The sequence below is a fragment of the Oncorhynchus masou genome, chromosome 30, assembly GCF_036934945.1.
Source record: "Oncorhynchus masou masou isolate Uvic2021 chromosome 30, UVic_Omas_1.1, whole genome shotgun sequence".
Classification (NCBI taxonomy): Eukaryota; Metazoa; Chordata; class Actinopteri; order Salmoniformes; family Salmonidae; genus Oncorhynchus; species Oncorhynchus masou.
Window position 1 is genome coordinate 55,527,839 of NC_088241.1, and position 16,509 is coordinate 55,544,347.

General features: G+C 44.7%; 1 pseudogene; it reads right to left on the bottom strand.

The window, feature by feature from the left end:
* LOC135521669 (vascular endothelial growth factor receptor 1-like) overlaps nt 1-16,509 on the bottom strand; it is a 137,164-nt pseudogene that overhangs the window by 3,025 nt on the left and 117,630 nt on the right.

Below are 16,509 nucleotides of genomic sequence, written 5' to 3' on the forward strand. Positions count from 1 at the left end.
TTAGCAGAAATAGGAAGGGTTTATGTGGTAACTAGCAGTGCTTGACTGAAATAGGTGCTGGTACTCATTGTGGGTGCCGGTACTGTTAATATTTAGGTGCAGGAGCTTTTGATACTACAATACTTTTGAGCTAATATTCTATAAGAGGAACAGGAACTCAAGCAGTTGAAAATTGAAGGTGACGGTATTCAGCTCCGTTGAACTCCTGCCCAAGTCAAGCACTGCTAACTAGTGACGACCGAAACACTCCCGGCTGTGTATAGTCCTTACGTTTCCTCTCACTACGTAGTTGGAGTCATTGTCGATGTCCCGGGCCAGTCCAAAGTCCCCGATCTTTACTAGTCCACCCTGAGTCACCAACACGTTCCTGGCAGCAAGGTCCCGATGGATACACTGGAGACAGATACACACACCCAGGACACAGAGAGGGTGTGACGATGTCGGGGACAGGGATTATTAAGATTTAGTGCAGTGAGCGCAGCTTTGTATAATTCAGGGGGGACATGGTGAAGTGAATATGGTGCCATGTGTAGTGTGTAGTTTGCAGTGGGCAGTATTGTTGCTCCACATACGTGTTTGGAGGACAGGAAGTCCATGCCCTTGGCCACCTGATAGGAGAAGCTGAGCAGGTCGTCGTAGGTCAGCGCCTCCTCCTCCTCCTCCTCCTCCTCCTCCTGCAGCTCATTTAACTCCTCATAGATCCCTGGACCTGAGGATCAATAGTGATCAACAGGGATCAACAGGGATCAGCTGGGATCAACAGTGATCAACTGGGATCAGGTGGGATCAACAGTGATCAACAGGGATCAGGTGGGATCAACAGTGATCAACAGGGATCAACAGGGATTAGCTGGGATCAACAGTGATCAACAGGGATTAGCTGGGATCAACAGGGATCAGCTGGGATCAACAGTGATCAACAGGGATCAGCTGGGATCAACAGTGATCAACAGGGATTAGCTGGGATCAACAGGGATCAGCTGGGATCAACAGTGATCAACAGGGATTAGCTGGGATCAACAGTGATCAACAGGCATCGGCTGAGATCAACAGTGATCAACAGGCATCGGCTGAGATCAACAGGGATCGACAGAATCCACTGGACAGCAGTGGGGAGATCCTACAGATATTTTAAGTAAGTAAACAAGCCTATTTCTTAATTTGTGTGTGTGTGTGTGTGTGTGTGTGTGTGTGTCTACCCCACACTGACCATCAGAGGTGTTCATGGGAGAAGAGTTGAGGCTGATCAGGGCAATGCTCTCTTGCCCTCTAGTGGTGGTGGGGGACATGGGGATGTATATGCTGTCCACTGGCCTCTGGAACTCACTAAGAAGAACACAGACAAACATTAGCACATTAACCCTCACAATCATACCCCTACTTCACCATGAGAGTAGCCTACAATCCCGTTTCTGAATTAAACTAAACCTTGACACCCCTACATTAACCCCAACCTGGAGCTCCTCTTGGGCAGGTTGTGGTAAAGTCTGCTGAAGCGGTCCCTGGTGAAGGCCTCGGTCAGAGACTTGTGGTAGAGCTCTCTGTTGTTCTTCAGGTAGTTCAGCAGGTCCCCGTTACGGCAGTACTGAAATATCAGGTATGTGGGCCCTGTCAGAGTCACACAGTGTCAGAGTCACACACAGTCACAGAGTCACACACAGTCACGGATCTGCACACAATCACAGATCTACACAGTTACAGATCCACACAAACAGTCACAGATCCACACACAGTCACAGAGTCACACACAGTCACACAGCCAATCACAGAGCCTGTGATTGGCTGTCGTACCTGAGCCAGTGCATGCCCCCAGCAGGTTGACGATGTTGGCATGCTGTCCGATGTGAGTCAGCATCTTCAGCTCTGACATCAGAGCCTCCTTCTCTACTGTCTCATGCTTCTCTGCATGGGCAAACGTTAGCACTCAACAATGACCTGAGAGACTTCACTGGTGCAGGGTACAATAGTATGACAAAAGTTTCTTCAGCAAACACCAACACTTAGCCAGCAGGGTAAAACATCACACAGGTAAAACCCTGTACCTTTCAGCATCTTGACAGCCACCTGCTGGGAGACTCCCGGCTTGCTGATTCCGTAGGCTGTAGCCTGAAGCACCATGCCAAAGGCCCCAGAGCCCAGCTCCTTCCCTGGGGAGAAAGACCACAACAAACACAGGGTTGGTGGGAATACTATTGGTGAGGCTGGCTGTACTGGAGACTAGAGATTCCCAAGTAGATGGGTCAGGCTAAGTCATTCCACTGGTACATCTCCCCCAGTCTTACCTAGCTCCAGGTTCTCTCTGGGGAACTCCCATTTCTGGTCATACTGGAAGTCTTTGAAGTTGATGTAGATGTAGTCGTTGTCATTAGGCCCAACCATCTGGATCATCTGCAGCTGACTCTGGTACTGGGGTTTCTACACAGGAAATATCAGGAAGGTGTGCGACAAAGAGGGTGCATGTGTATGTGTGTGTATGTGTGTGTGTGTGTGTGTGTGTGTGTGTGTGTGTGTGTGTGGGAGTACCTTCTTCCTGATGAAGTAGAGCAGCACCAGGCTGACCAGCATCAAAGCCAGGAACAGGACCAGACTGGACACTTTCAGGAGGAGTTGAGAGGAGGCTGGTGGAACAGATTTAACTAATAGAAAGGGGAGGAAGGGAAGCGCTACTAAGGTACACAACAGTATATTTTGGTAGACAGAAGGTGCTCTTTGGTAAAAGGGGTGAATTGGTCATCAAAAAGAAAGGAGGACCAAGGCCTCTTCATATAATGAATTAAAATGCCTTTATTTGCATGGCATGTTCAATAGAAACAACGTTTTAAAAATCATACAAATAAATGCATTTTAATGAATTATATGAAGAGTGCCCTGGTCCTCCTTTCTTTTAGATATAACCAATGTCTGACTATAGCGATGCCAATACTGTGACCAATTCTGTTGCACACTGGGACAACTGTTATAAACGTATTTAAAGTTGTCAATTATTTTCTGAGGACACATTTTTCCTGACCGACCACTTACATTGTATGTTGAACAGTGTCTCACTGCAGTGAGACTGTGAGCGGACAGAGTTTGTGATGCAGCACTTGACAAAGTCCCCCACCTCGGTACTGTCCCGGGTACTGAGGATCCTCTTATGACAGAACTGGTCTGAGTCAGAGAGCTTCAGGGGTGGGCCAGGGATCTCCTTCCAGCCTGCAGACTCTGACTGACAGCTGGCAAAGAGCACAGGTTAACATACACAGGTTAACATACACAGGTTAACACACACAGGTTAACACACACAGGTTAACACACACAGGTTAACATACACAGGTTAACACACACAGGTTAACACACACAGGTTAACACACACAGGTTAACACACAAAGGGTAACACACACAGGTTAACACACACAGGTTAACACACACAGGTTAACACACAAAGGGTAACACACACAGGTTAACACACACAGGTTAACACACACAGGTTAACACACACAAGTTAACAGACACAGGTTAACACACACAGGTTAACACACACAGGTTAACACACACAAGTTAACACACACAGGTTAACACACACAGGTTAACATACAAAGGGTAACACACACAGGTTAACACACACAGGTTAACACACACAGGTTAACACACACAGGTTAACATACAAAGGGTAACACACACAGGTTAACACACACAGGTTAACACACACAGGTTAACACACACAGGTTAACATACAAAGGGTAACACACACAGGTTAACACACACAGGTTAACACACAGGTTAACACACACAGGTTAACATACAAAGGGTAACACACACAGGTTAACACACACAGGTTAACACACACAGGTTAACACACACAGGTTAACATACAAAGGGTAACACACACAGGTTAACACACACAGGTTAACACACACAGGTTAACACACACAGGTTAACATACACAGGTTAACACACACAGGTTAACACACACAGGTTAACACACACAGGTTAACATACAAAGGGTAACACACACAGGTTAACACACACAGGTTAACACACACAGGTTAACACACACAGGTTAACATACAAAGGGTAACACACACAGGTTAACACACACAGGTTAACACACACAGGTTAACACACACAGGTTAACACACAAAGGGTAACATACACAGGTTAACACACACAGGTTAACACACACAGGTTAACACACACAGGTTAACACACACAGGTTAACATACACAGGTTAACACACACAGGTTAACATACACAGGTTAACATACACAGGTTAACAGACACAGGGTAACAAACACAGGTTAACACACACAGGTTAACACACACAGGTTAACACACACAGGTTAACATACAAAGGGTAACACACACAGGTTAACACACACAGGTTAACACACACAGGTTAACATACAAAGGGTAACATACACAGGTTAACACACACAGGTTAACAGACACAGGTTAACACACACAGGTTAAAGATGGATTGCCAAGTAGGGGGAAACAGCGCCCCCGTCCGCCCCAAGGCCGTTGTTATTCCGAAGCGGAGGTGGGGAGCATTGAGCATCAGGGTAAAAACATGTGATTGCATCAGCAGGCAGTTAAGTAGGGTTGCAGGAACAGTCACGTATGCTCTTTTACACAACAGTGTCGTTTAACAGCCAGGATAAACTGATATCATGATATGCTCTGCTCCTATCGATATAATTTGATATTGTTATCATATCAAATGATCGATATTGGTGCCTACCACTACAGAGCTGAATCCTAACATTAGAAACTGACCTAGATCTAATACCTGTCATTGGTCAAAGAGCAGGAGCTCCAGGTGAGGTTGAAGGGGAGGGGGGTGTTAGTCTCACAGGTGATATTGTCTCCATTCTGTAAGAGACTGGGGGTGGACGTACCTGAGAGACAGAGGACAAGGACTTACTGAGGAGTCATGCACACAATCACACATCTTATCTATCTGGGCAATCGGCTGTCACTCACCTGCCACACACAGAGAGAGGGTCTTTGTGAGGTTCAGCTCTCCAGCCTCCAGGTGTAACTGGTACTCTCCTGGCTCTGTGTTACACAACTCCAGAGTCCTGGAGAGAAAGGGAGAGATGATGAAACCACAGGGAATCTTATATAGTATCCACATCAAACCTCATCAAACTACTGTACATAAACATAACTAACTACATCTGACGTTCTCTACCTGCTCTTCCAGAGCCGTGTGGGCTCAGGGCACTGGGTCTGTCTGCTGTCCGGGCCCAGCCAATGGCAGCGTAGGAGAGGGTGTGAGGAGACCAGGGCCCGCAGACAGAACCCTGGCTTCTCCTGGGCTGAGATGGTACTGCTCTCATTCAGCTGGTCGATGGAAATGAAGCCCTTCTCTGAGGACACACAACACAGGAAATTACATGTAGATCACGTTTTGGGCAAAAACATGCAGGCAGGTGGTGATAAAGAGAGAATCACAACAAGAATGTGTCTGAGAGATTAGTAAAGACCAAGTACAGATAGACATTTAAAAGGGAATGTTTGACTGAAAACAGGTAACGAGGAGGATTCAGTGTTGTAGCCTATAAACTGACCCAGGACCTGGACATGGGTGGATTTGACCTTGTTCTTGTTGCCTCGGCATGTATAGATTCCACTGTGGTTCACTGTCACCGACTCAATGAACAGGTAGGTCATATATATTTCTTTATATGTGAGTTGATATATGGAGACCTGGAGGAAAATATGGCATGCTGCATTACATTACATAACTACAGTGAGGAAGTCATGATGGGGAAGGTGGAAGGGGTTTCAGCAGAGAGAAGAGAAGGCTGATAAAACGTGAAAAAAAGATTGTCAGATTGATAAATCTTACTTGTCTCTGGTTGTCAGGCAGCCACAGTGTGGTGCTGTTCTCTTTCTGCCGACAGCTGAGCAGCAGGGGCTGCCCAGGACTCACAGTGATCTCTGGAGCCTCATCATCCTCATCACTGGCACGGTCCAGATCTGAGGCACACACAGAAAAACACATATGGTCAAGCTCACGCTATAGTGTACTGCAAATGTAATATTGTAATTTGATTACTTTTGTTCAACGGTTAACTTACCGTAATCATATAGTTGAGAACACTCCTCTCCCTGAGAATTGCTAGCACAGCACATAACTGTTGTCCTGTAGTAATTTTTACTTTTCTCTTTGTTGTTAGCCCTCTCTTTGATCGTAGAGGGAATGTCTGTCCCATCATTACCTTTTCTGTTGGAACGGAGGAGAAATTAAACGATGGTACGGCTGCTATTGATGGCTGAGATTGAAATCATGTATAGCCATTGCTTTATAAAACTTTAAAGCAATACCCTGAAAATAATTATTTTGGATTCTATACATTTTCATTGAAATCTGGTGAGACCGTACCCAGTCTTGTCGAGGTTGTTGAACCATTTGATCTTGGGCTTAGGGTTTCCCTCTGAAGAACACTGATAGTCTGGTAAGAAGCCTCTTTTCCCAGGGATAAATTTCAGCTGTGGTTTTGTGGGAAGTCCTAGATAGGTGGATTGAGCCATAGCTATGAATTTTGCATCAAACATAATTTCAATGTGGTTCAGAATCAATATGGTGCTATAGATTCAACTCTGATACAAGACATGAATATTGTGTAGATCTGAATATGATTTCAAATGATTGTGTGGTTAGGAACATAAATTTTGATAATAATTTTGTAGCAATGGAGAGGATGCTGTGAATATGGTTTCAGGTAGTCTGAGGAGGCTTGAGGTCCAAAAGAGCTAGAGTATTGGGTCATGTGGCTGTCACTCACTTAGCAGAGGTATGACCAGTAGAGAGAGGGTCAGAGAGGAGTTGATCCCGCCTCTCTCACAGCTGAATGTGTACTCTCCAGAATCACTCACATGTGTCTGTAGTATGGTCAAGGAATAGCCCCTTCTGTTGGCAGGGCAAACTACAGATGTAGACAGCAGGGAGGCAATAGTACACCCCTATGGATGCAATAACAATACAATAACACAGTGGCTTTGAGGCACCAGGTAAAACAACAAACACACCTTTTTGGGTCAGCTCCACGGCTCCAGATGCAGACAGGGTCTCCTGGGAGGCTCTGCATGGTGATCAGGAGCCTCTGTCCAGCAGGGACCTCTAGTCTGGTAGGACCAGAACCATTCAGATGGGTTTCAGACAGAGTACACAACCGTCCCTGGAACACAGAACAACATGTCACCATGTCAGGGAGAGAGAGAGTCAGAGAGGAAGACCAGCTCTAAAATGATGTGGCTTTTGAAGGGAAATAGAGATCACTATTCAGAATATTCATTATTAAGTAATTCCGTCACAAAGGTCAGATAACCAAACTTTGTACCAGAAGCCCTACCAGAATGTCAATTGTACATTTAGTTGAATTTCTATTGAAATAGCAGTTCTGCTTTTTCTCTTTGACTTGGTCACATATAAAGGATTGCATCTATAAGCATGTGTTCTGAACACTTTTTACACTGTGTATTACAGGAACAGGGCCTTCAGAAAGTATTCACACCCCTTGACTTTTTCCACATTTTGTTGTGTTACAGTCTGAATTTTACATGGATTCAACTGAGATTTTGGCTCACTGGCCTACACACAATACCCCATAATGTCAAAGTGGAATTAGGTTATAAGTTTTTTAAACAAATTGATTAAAAATGTTTTTTTTTAATTATTTTGACCTTGTTGAGGCCAGAGTCTTCTTTTCAGAGTTATGTTATTAAGGCAGCAGAATTTCGTTTTTATTATCCTCTAAAAAATTCACAAGATTCTTCAAGAACACAATACAACAGACCTACAAAATGATCAGAGCAATTCTGCATCCTTCTACAATGCAATGTGAAATGGCATTATGCTACACAGCCTATAGGCCTGCCATCAGAAAAATACAGAACATAAATGAAGGTTTACTATTTGTGAGGTTGATCTCAAAAGGTGTAACGGTTCTCGTCTGTCGAAGGAGAAGCGAACCAAAATGCAGCGTGGTGGTTAGTCATGTTCTTTAATGAAAAGGAACTCGACATGAAATAACTAACAATACAAAAACAACAAACGGAACGTGAAAACCTATACAGCCTATCTGGTGAACACAAACACAGAGACAGGAACAATCACCCACGAAACACTCAAAGAATATGGCTGCCTAAATATGGTTCCCAATCAGAGACAACGATAAACACCTGCCTCTGATTGAGAACCACTCCAGACAGCCATAGACTATGCTAGATACCCCCACTAAGCCACACACCCAACACCCAACAAAACCCAAGACAAAACACACCACAATAAACCCATGTCACACCCTGGCCTGACCAAATAAATGAAGACAAACACAATATACTTCGACCAGGGCGTGACAGAACCCCCCCGCCCCAAGGTGCGGACTCCCGGACGCACATCAAAACAATAGGGGAGGGTCCGGGTGGGCGTCTGTCCATGGTGGCGGCTCCGGCGCAAGACGTGGACCCCACTCTATCAATGTCTTAGTCCCTCCTCCTCGCGTCCTAGGATAGTCCACACTCGCCGCCGACCATGGCCTAGTAGTCCTCACCCAGAACCCCACTGGACTGAGGGGAAGCTCGGGACTGAGGGGAATCTCGGCACTGAGGGGAAGCTCGGCACTGAGGGGAAGCTCGGCACTGAGGGGAAGCTCAGCACTGACTGGCAGATCTGGAAGAGTCTGGCTGACTGGCGGATCCTGGCAGACTGGCGGATCTGGAAGAGTCTGGCTGACTGGCGGATCTGGAAGAGTCTGGCTGACTGGCGGATCTGGAAGAGTCTGGCTGACTGGCGGATCCTGGCAGACTGACGGATCTGGCTGCTCCATGCTGACTGGTGGCTCTGGCTGCTCCATGCAGACTGACAGCTCTGGCGGCTTCTTGCAGACTGGCAGCTCTGGCGGCTCCTTGCAGACTGGCAGCTCCTTGCAGACTGGCAGCTCTGGCTGCTCCATGCAGACCGGCAGCTCTGGCTGCTCCATGCAGACCGACAGCTCTGGCTGCTCCATGCAGACCGACAGCTCTGGTGGCTTCTTGCAGACCGACAGCTCTGGCAGCTCCTTGCAGACTGGCAGCTCCATGCAGACTGGCAGCTCTGGCTGCTCCATGCAGACTGGCAGCTGCTTGCAGACTGGCAGCTCCTTGCAGACTGGCAGCTCTAGCTGCTCCATGCAGACCGACAGCTCTGGCTGCTCCATGCAGACCGACAGCTCTGGCTGCTCCATGCAGACCGACAGCTCTGGCTGCTCCATGCAGACTGACAGCTCTGGCTGCGCTGAACAGGCAGAAGACTCCAGCAGCGCTGTAGAGGGGGAAGGCTCTGGCAGCGTCGAACAGGCGGGAGACTCCGGCAGCTCAATCTAGCCCGGCCGATACGCGGAGCTGGAATATACCGCACCGGGCTATGCACCCGCACTGGAGACACCATGCGCACCACAGCATAACACGGTGCCTGCCTGGTCTCTCTAGCCCCCCGGTAATCACAGGAAGTTGGCGTAGGTCTCCTACCTAGCATCGCCATACTCCCTGTGAGCCCCCTCCCAAGAAATTTTTGGGGCTGACTCTCAGGCTTCCATCCTCGTCACCGTGCTGCCTCCTCATACCAGCGCCTCTCAGCTCTCACCGCCTCCAGTTCTTCTTTGGGGCGGCGATATTCTCCAGGCTGATCCCAAGGTCCTTCTCCGTACAATTCGTCCTCCCATGTCCATTCCTCTCTTTGTTGCTCCTGCTGTTGCTGTTGCCTGTTACCACGCCGCTTGATCCCGTTGTGGTGGGTGATTCTGTAACGGTTCTCGTCTGTCGAAGGAGAAGCGGACCAAAATGCAGCGTGGTGGTTATTCATGTTCTTTAATGAAAAGGAACTCGACATGAAATAACTAACAATACAAAAACAACAAACGGAACGTGAAAACCTATATAGCCTATCTGGTGAACACAAACACAGAGACAGGAACAATCACCCACGAAACACTCAAAGAATATGGCTGCCTAAATATGGTTCCCAATCAGAGACAACGATAAACACCTGCCTCTGATTGAGAACCACTCCAGACAGCCATAGACTATGCTAGATACCCCCACTAAGCCACACACCCAACACCCAACAAAACTCCAAGACAAAACACACCACAATAAACCCATGTCACACCCTGGCCTGACCAAATAAATGAAGACAAACACAATATACTTCGACCAGGGCGTGACAAAAGGGCACTGTAAATGTACAGTGACTCAAAATACTGTAATTATAATACAGCTGTGTTACAGTAATGATTACAGTAATAATACAGTAATAAATCTGTATACAGTAATAATACTGTAAAATCATATTACAGCATCCCTGCTGTATTGCAAAATTCCAGTATTAAGCAGGCAACTTTACTGCCAGTACAATGCTGTACATTTCAAGGGGAAAGTTTACAGTGTGGGAATTCCGGAAGCACATTCCTGCCACCCTCATTTCTTTCATAAAATGTTGATATTATCTCAACATTTTGAGATACGTTAGGAAACATTTTGAGATACTATCAACGACCAAAAAATATATAGATCAAACATATATGTTGTTTCTTCATGTATGGCATTGTGTGGCAAATTCCATCTGTCCACGTTGCAGAGATCAGCACAGCTGGGCCGCCGGAAAACGTGTGGTGAGCTGGCATTTGCCCCAGCGCTTTTGATTTGGTTTAATACAAAATATGGATGGAAAAGCATTGAAAGGAGGGACAAAGTACTGCTGTTTAGACTGATTTTGCCTCATGATTTGTCAACTCGTGCACAATTAATCTGTGCTTCAATCTAGTCAACTGTAGCCTACTGATAACAACCACAGCTGCAGGAAGCCTAGAGAAGCCTATGCCCTCTAAACCCATCTGGGCCAGGGGAAACGAAACGGTAATGTCATGTATTTACAGCCTAAGCTATGTCTTTATAGCCTAAAATAGGCCACATTTAATATCTTTTATTTATTTTTTTGTTAAAAAGAGTATTTATCTATAGGTACATCAAGAGGCACATGCACATCATCCTGGAGCAAAGAGTTGTTTAAAGAGGTCTCCATGGAGATGGAGATGGACACATTCTCTAGGCAATGTTTCAGAGACCTTGCCATCACGTATCCTGAAAATGTGAAAAAGTCCATCCCCAGAGACTCTGAGGGAAGACTTCGTCCTAAAAATGAACAAGGAAAGAAAGGAGACCTGTTCTACATAGATTATCCTTGGCACACTGCTCCAACAATTAACTTCAAATGTCATAAAACAGAAAAATTAGGCAACTGTACATTGATTCCACCCCCAAATGTAACATTAATATTTATAATATTGCCACTGTGAAGGTTCAAGGTTCGGAGGCCAGTCTGGATCAATTTGTCCATTACTTCGACCAAATAAGAAGGAGCTACATGAGCTAAGACAGGAATTTCTCAGCTACTACCATCCACTCTACAAACAGTCCCATAAAAAACACAGGACCAAACCAACAGCTGAATCAGAACCCACCCACCAACCAACCAAACCAACCAATGCACCAACCCAGCTGACCCCCTCCATCCCCATCTCACAGCCTGTAATTACTCATATCCCTCCTGCCATCCTCCATCAACCTGACGAGAAACCAGACATTATACTAGTGATAGACACCAATGTAATGTTTATATCAGAGAACAAACTTATACCAAATAAAAAAGTGGAAAAGTTATACTGCCCCACAACAGAGGGAGCTATGGAGCTCTTGACTGTGGCCCAGCTTGGCTCCCCTAGCCATATCATCACTCCCCTTGGGATCAATGACCTGCGAGCCTAACAAGAGAGGGTGGCCACATCACTAAGGGGAGTGATGGAGAGGGCCTCCACCATCTTCCCTGCTGCAAAGATTGTAATATCTAACCTGCTCCAGAGGAGAGATTTTCATCCTGCCACCATCCAGAGGGTAAATGCCAGCATCTCTCAGGACTGTGTGCTATGGCCCATCATACACCTGGCCCACCATCCCACCCTCAGCCTGGACTGTCTTTATGACAATGTAGACCTGTACAAAGAGACAGTCCCCACCTTCATTAAAGGATGTTGCTCCGGGTGGCCAGTCCACCTCACCTGACAGGAGCAACAGACCAGTAATCAACTCCCTGAGACAAATCAGACGCTCCTTTAGAACTACGTCCGGTGGTGCCTCACAGAGACTGGAGAACAGCCAGCAACACTGCCCCCCACACCACCCTCCACCACTTCTCTACCAGGAACTGCATGCAGATACACTGAACTATGCCATACTGCCTTCCACACCTACCTCTTCAATTTCCCCTAGATGTGTCCATAAACCAGAATACACATTTATTTGTTGCTGGGATTTACCTCCCCCCTGTTGCCATGGCAGATGCTATTAGCGCTATATCTGAGTGTTTAACACCTTTTTTGTCCTCGCAGTTGGTCATTTTAAGGGTTTTGAATCTGGATTGGCTTCCCTCTGCCTCAGATCAATTTAAGAGTATATGCATAGATTTTAATCTGACTCAATTGATCTCAAAACCCACACAGCTAAATGTGAAAGCCCTATTTATTCCTCTGGCAGATAAAGATGCCTCTTTTAAACTATTTTGAGTCAAAGATAGATCTAACCCTTGGTTTTCTTTGGAGCTATCTGAGCTCATTCAGATGAGAAATCAGGCCTGGGCCAAAGCAAGAAAAACTGACTCTGTAGCGGACTGTCAATCTTTCAGACAATTGAGATAATTGAGATACAGATGTACTATCTCCATTTATTTCCCTCACCAACTTCAAACATCAGCTATCTGAGCAGCTAACCGATCGCTGCAGCTGTACATAGTCCATCTGTAAATAGCCCACCCAATCTACCTACCTCATCCCCATGCTGTTTTTATTAATTTTATTATTTACTTTTCTGCTCTTTTGCACACTAGTATCTCTAATAATAATAATAATATATCCCATTTAGCAGACGCTTTTGTCCAAAGCGACTTACAAGTCGCTACTTGCACATCATCATCTGCTCATTTATCACTGCAGTGTTAACCTGCTAAATTGTAATTATTCGCTCCTATTGGCGTATTTATTGCCTACCTCCTCATGCCTTTTGCACACACTGTATATAGACTTTTTTTCCTACTGTGTCATTGACTTGTTTATTGTGTTATTGGCTTGTTTATTGTTTACTCCATGTGTAACTCTGTGTTGTTGTCTGTGTCACACTGTTTGCTTTATCTTGGCCAGGTCGCAGTTGTAAATGAGAACTTGTTTACAACTAGCCTACCTGGTTAAATAAAGGTGAAATAAATAAAATAAAATAAAATAAAATTAAGAAAGCTAGATCAAGCTCATTTTAAAACTCTATCTCTGACTCTGCTGGTGATCCTTATACATTTTGGAAAACTGAAAATGGACTGAAGCGTAGAAATTGCTCTTCTTCCCTGCATAAGCAAGTTCTGTTTGACTCTGGCATCATAACTGAGAAGAATGGGATAAGTGATGCTTTTAATTATAATTTTACCTCTGCAAGCTTTTTATTTGAGAGAGATGGTGGTTTAATTGACCCTGGTCAGTCAATCGACTGCTCTTCCCTCCGCCAGTCTCTAGCTGACCCGACAGTTAACCCTTTAACTTCAAGTGAATTTTTGTTTTCATATTAACAATTTACTATCTGTGATGTGCTTGATGCCTTGCTTAAGATTGATGTAAAAATATAAATCCACTGGGGCTGATATGCTTGATCCAGTTTTGCTGCAGCTCTCTGCCCCCCTGATTGCTGAATCATTAACTCATATTTTTACCTAATGATTAAATCTGGTACTATCCCCAAGGTTTGGAAGGTAGCCCATGTACTCCCCCTTCACAAGGGTGGTGACCCTTGTGACCTAAATAATGACTGCCCTATTTCTAAACTTTCTTGCCTAACTAAAATATTATAATAGTTGACAAATTCTCAGCTAAGATCTTTCTTATCTTTGAAATGTATTCTAAATGTACATCAGTAAGGTTTTAGAATAGGTCATAGCACTATCTCTGCTGCATCCCTAGTTATAAATGATGTGGTTAACTGTATGGATAAAAGGCAACATTGTGCTGCCCCCTTCCTTTACCTATCAAAGGCTTTCCTCAATTAGCCTAGACCAGACTGTACTTCTTACTGTTTACATTAACAATGTTGACTGGTTTGAAAATAATTGTCACCTGCACTACTTGTATGCTGATGATACTGTTGCGTATGCTATCTGCCTTCATTGAACCACAAAAAAACCTATATTTTCCTGAATTTAGTATTGAATGCATATAGAGACTAATGAGTTAGGTACATCTGTTATTCTGCACCTTATTTGTGGAACAATCTTAAATGTGATGTTTTGTTGCCTCTGGGGAAATTCAGAATGCTGATTGAGGACCTTATTAACGATGAATGGCTTGTTTTTATGACCATGTTTTTCTTTCTGTTTGCATTTTGTATTTATATTTTAAAATGTGTATTTTATGTAATTACAGGAATTCATGGTTACTAATAATAATGAATGGCTGTAATGGGCTTCCATTATTAAATGATTATTAAACAGGAACCGAACGGAGGACACGGGTCTTTCTTTACTGTCCGTGACATACACTGAGTGCACAAAACATTAGGAACATCATCCGAAAATTGAGTTGCACCCCGTTTCATCCTCAGAACAGCCTCATTTCGTCAGGCCACGGACTCTACGAGGTGTCGAAAGTGTTCCACGGGGATACTGGCCCATGTTGACTCCAATGCGTCTCACAGTTGTGTCAAGTTGGCTGGATGTCCTTCGGGTGGTGGACCATTCTTGATACACACAGGAAACTGTTGAGCATGAAAAACTCAGCAGCTTTGCAGTACTTGACACTCAAACCCGTGAGCCTGGCACCTACTACCATACCCGGTTCAAAAGCACTTAAATATTTTGCCTTGCCAATCCACCCTCTGAATGGCACTCATACACAACCCATATCTTAATAATTTTCTCAAGGATTAAAAATCCCTATTTAACCTATCTCCTCCCCTTCAACTACACCGATTGAAGTGGATTTAGCAAGTGACATCAATAAGGGGTCATAGCTTTCACCTGGATTCACCTGGTCAGTTTGTAATGGAAAGAGCAGGTATTTCTAATGTTTTGTACACTCAGTGTATTTTCCCGCAACAGTCACCGGCTGCAGCTCGCCCACTCTCCTTTCTCGTCGCTGGCTAATTTCCTTGAACAACTGTTTGAAAACGTGGATGAGGCCAAAACCTGATGTGCCATAGGTTTAGAGTGGGTGACCGGTCAGTTTGGTCAATTATAATCCCACGGATGCACAGTTTAGCCACCTACCTCCTGGCTGGTAATACAGTGCGCTCGAGGTGAGTCTCCCTGAGGCTGCGACGCGTTTCCATCACAACGGGCGAACAGCAACAGGAGCGCAGCTGGAGAGAGAACAAGATCAGCGAAACGCAAGAGTTTATAACAGCTAATCAACACGAAGAATCATCAACTTGTTGTAATGCTTTTCTTTCAGATAAAGACAAAAAATACAGCTTTTGATGCATTAAAAAATACAAAATTATGCGCAGCAGGTAGGTGATTGGTCTATTGGGGAAATTGGGACTATGGGAAAGTATCAAATTCAGCATATAGTGTTGTGCAACATAGAATATAAAACGTATTTTGAAAATATATAGGCTGGGATTGTTATTTTAGGGTTATCGAATAAAACAGTCGTTGGACATAAGACAAAAAAATGTAAATAATTAGTTTAGAGATAATAATATTCAATTGATTATTTTTGGAATTAAAACGTTGTTGATTATTTTAATAACTCACCGATGAGAACTCTGCTATTTCCCTTCACTGGCATTGGTGTTCAACGTGTGTCTCTTTTTTTCACAATGAGAAGTTCTCGAGAGTGATGCCCCAAGAAGGTATCTTTTATGTGTGACGTTTGATCTGCGGTTCTTTATCAGAGACTTATTTGGTACTTGAAGGTTCATGACGTTATCACAGTAACTTTGAATGTCAGGCCACGAAAATTGCGATGGTTGACTTTGAAAAAATATATACACTACATGACCAAATGTATGTGGACACATCTCATTCCAAAATCCTGGGCATTAACATGGAGTTGGTCCCCTATAACAGCCTCCACTCTTCTGGGAAGGCTTTCTACTAGATGTTCAAACATTTCTGCATGGTGTTGCTTCCATTCAGCCATAAAAGCATTAGTGAGGTCGGGCACTGATGTTGGGTGATTAGGCCTGGCTCACTGTTGCAACTTGGTAGTGAGTGTTGCAACCGAGGACAGACAATTTTTACACGCTAAGTGCTTCAGCACTCTGCAGTCCTGTTCTGTGAGCGTGTGTGGTCTACCACTTCAGGGCTGAGCCATTGCTGCTCCTAGACATTTCCACTTCCTAATAACAACACTTATTTGTTGAAGGTTGCATTCTATGACGGTGCCACGTTGAAAGTCTCTGAGGTCTTCAAGTAGGGCCATTCTACTGCCAAAGTTTGTCTATGGAGAT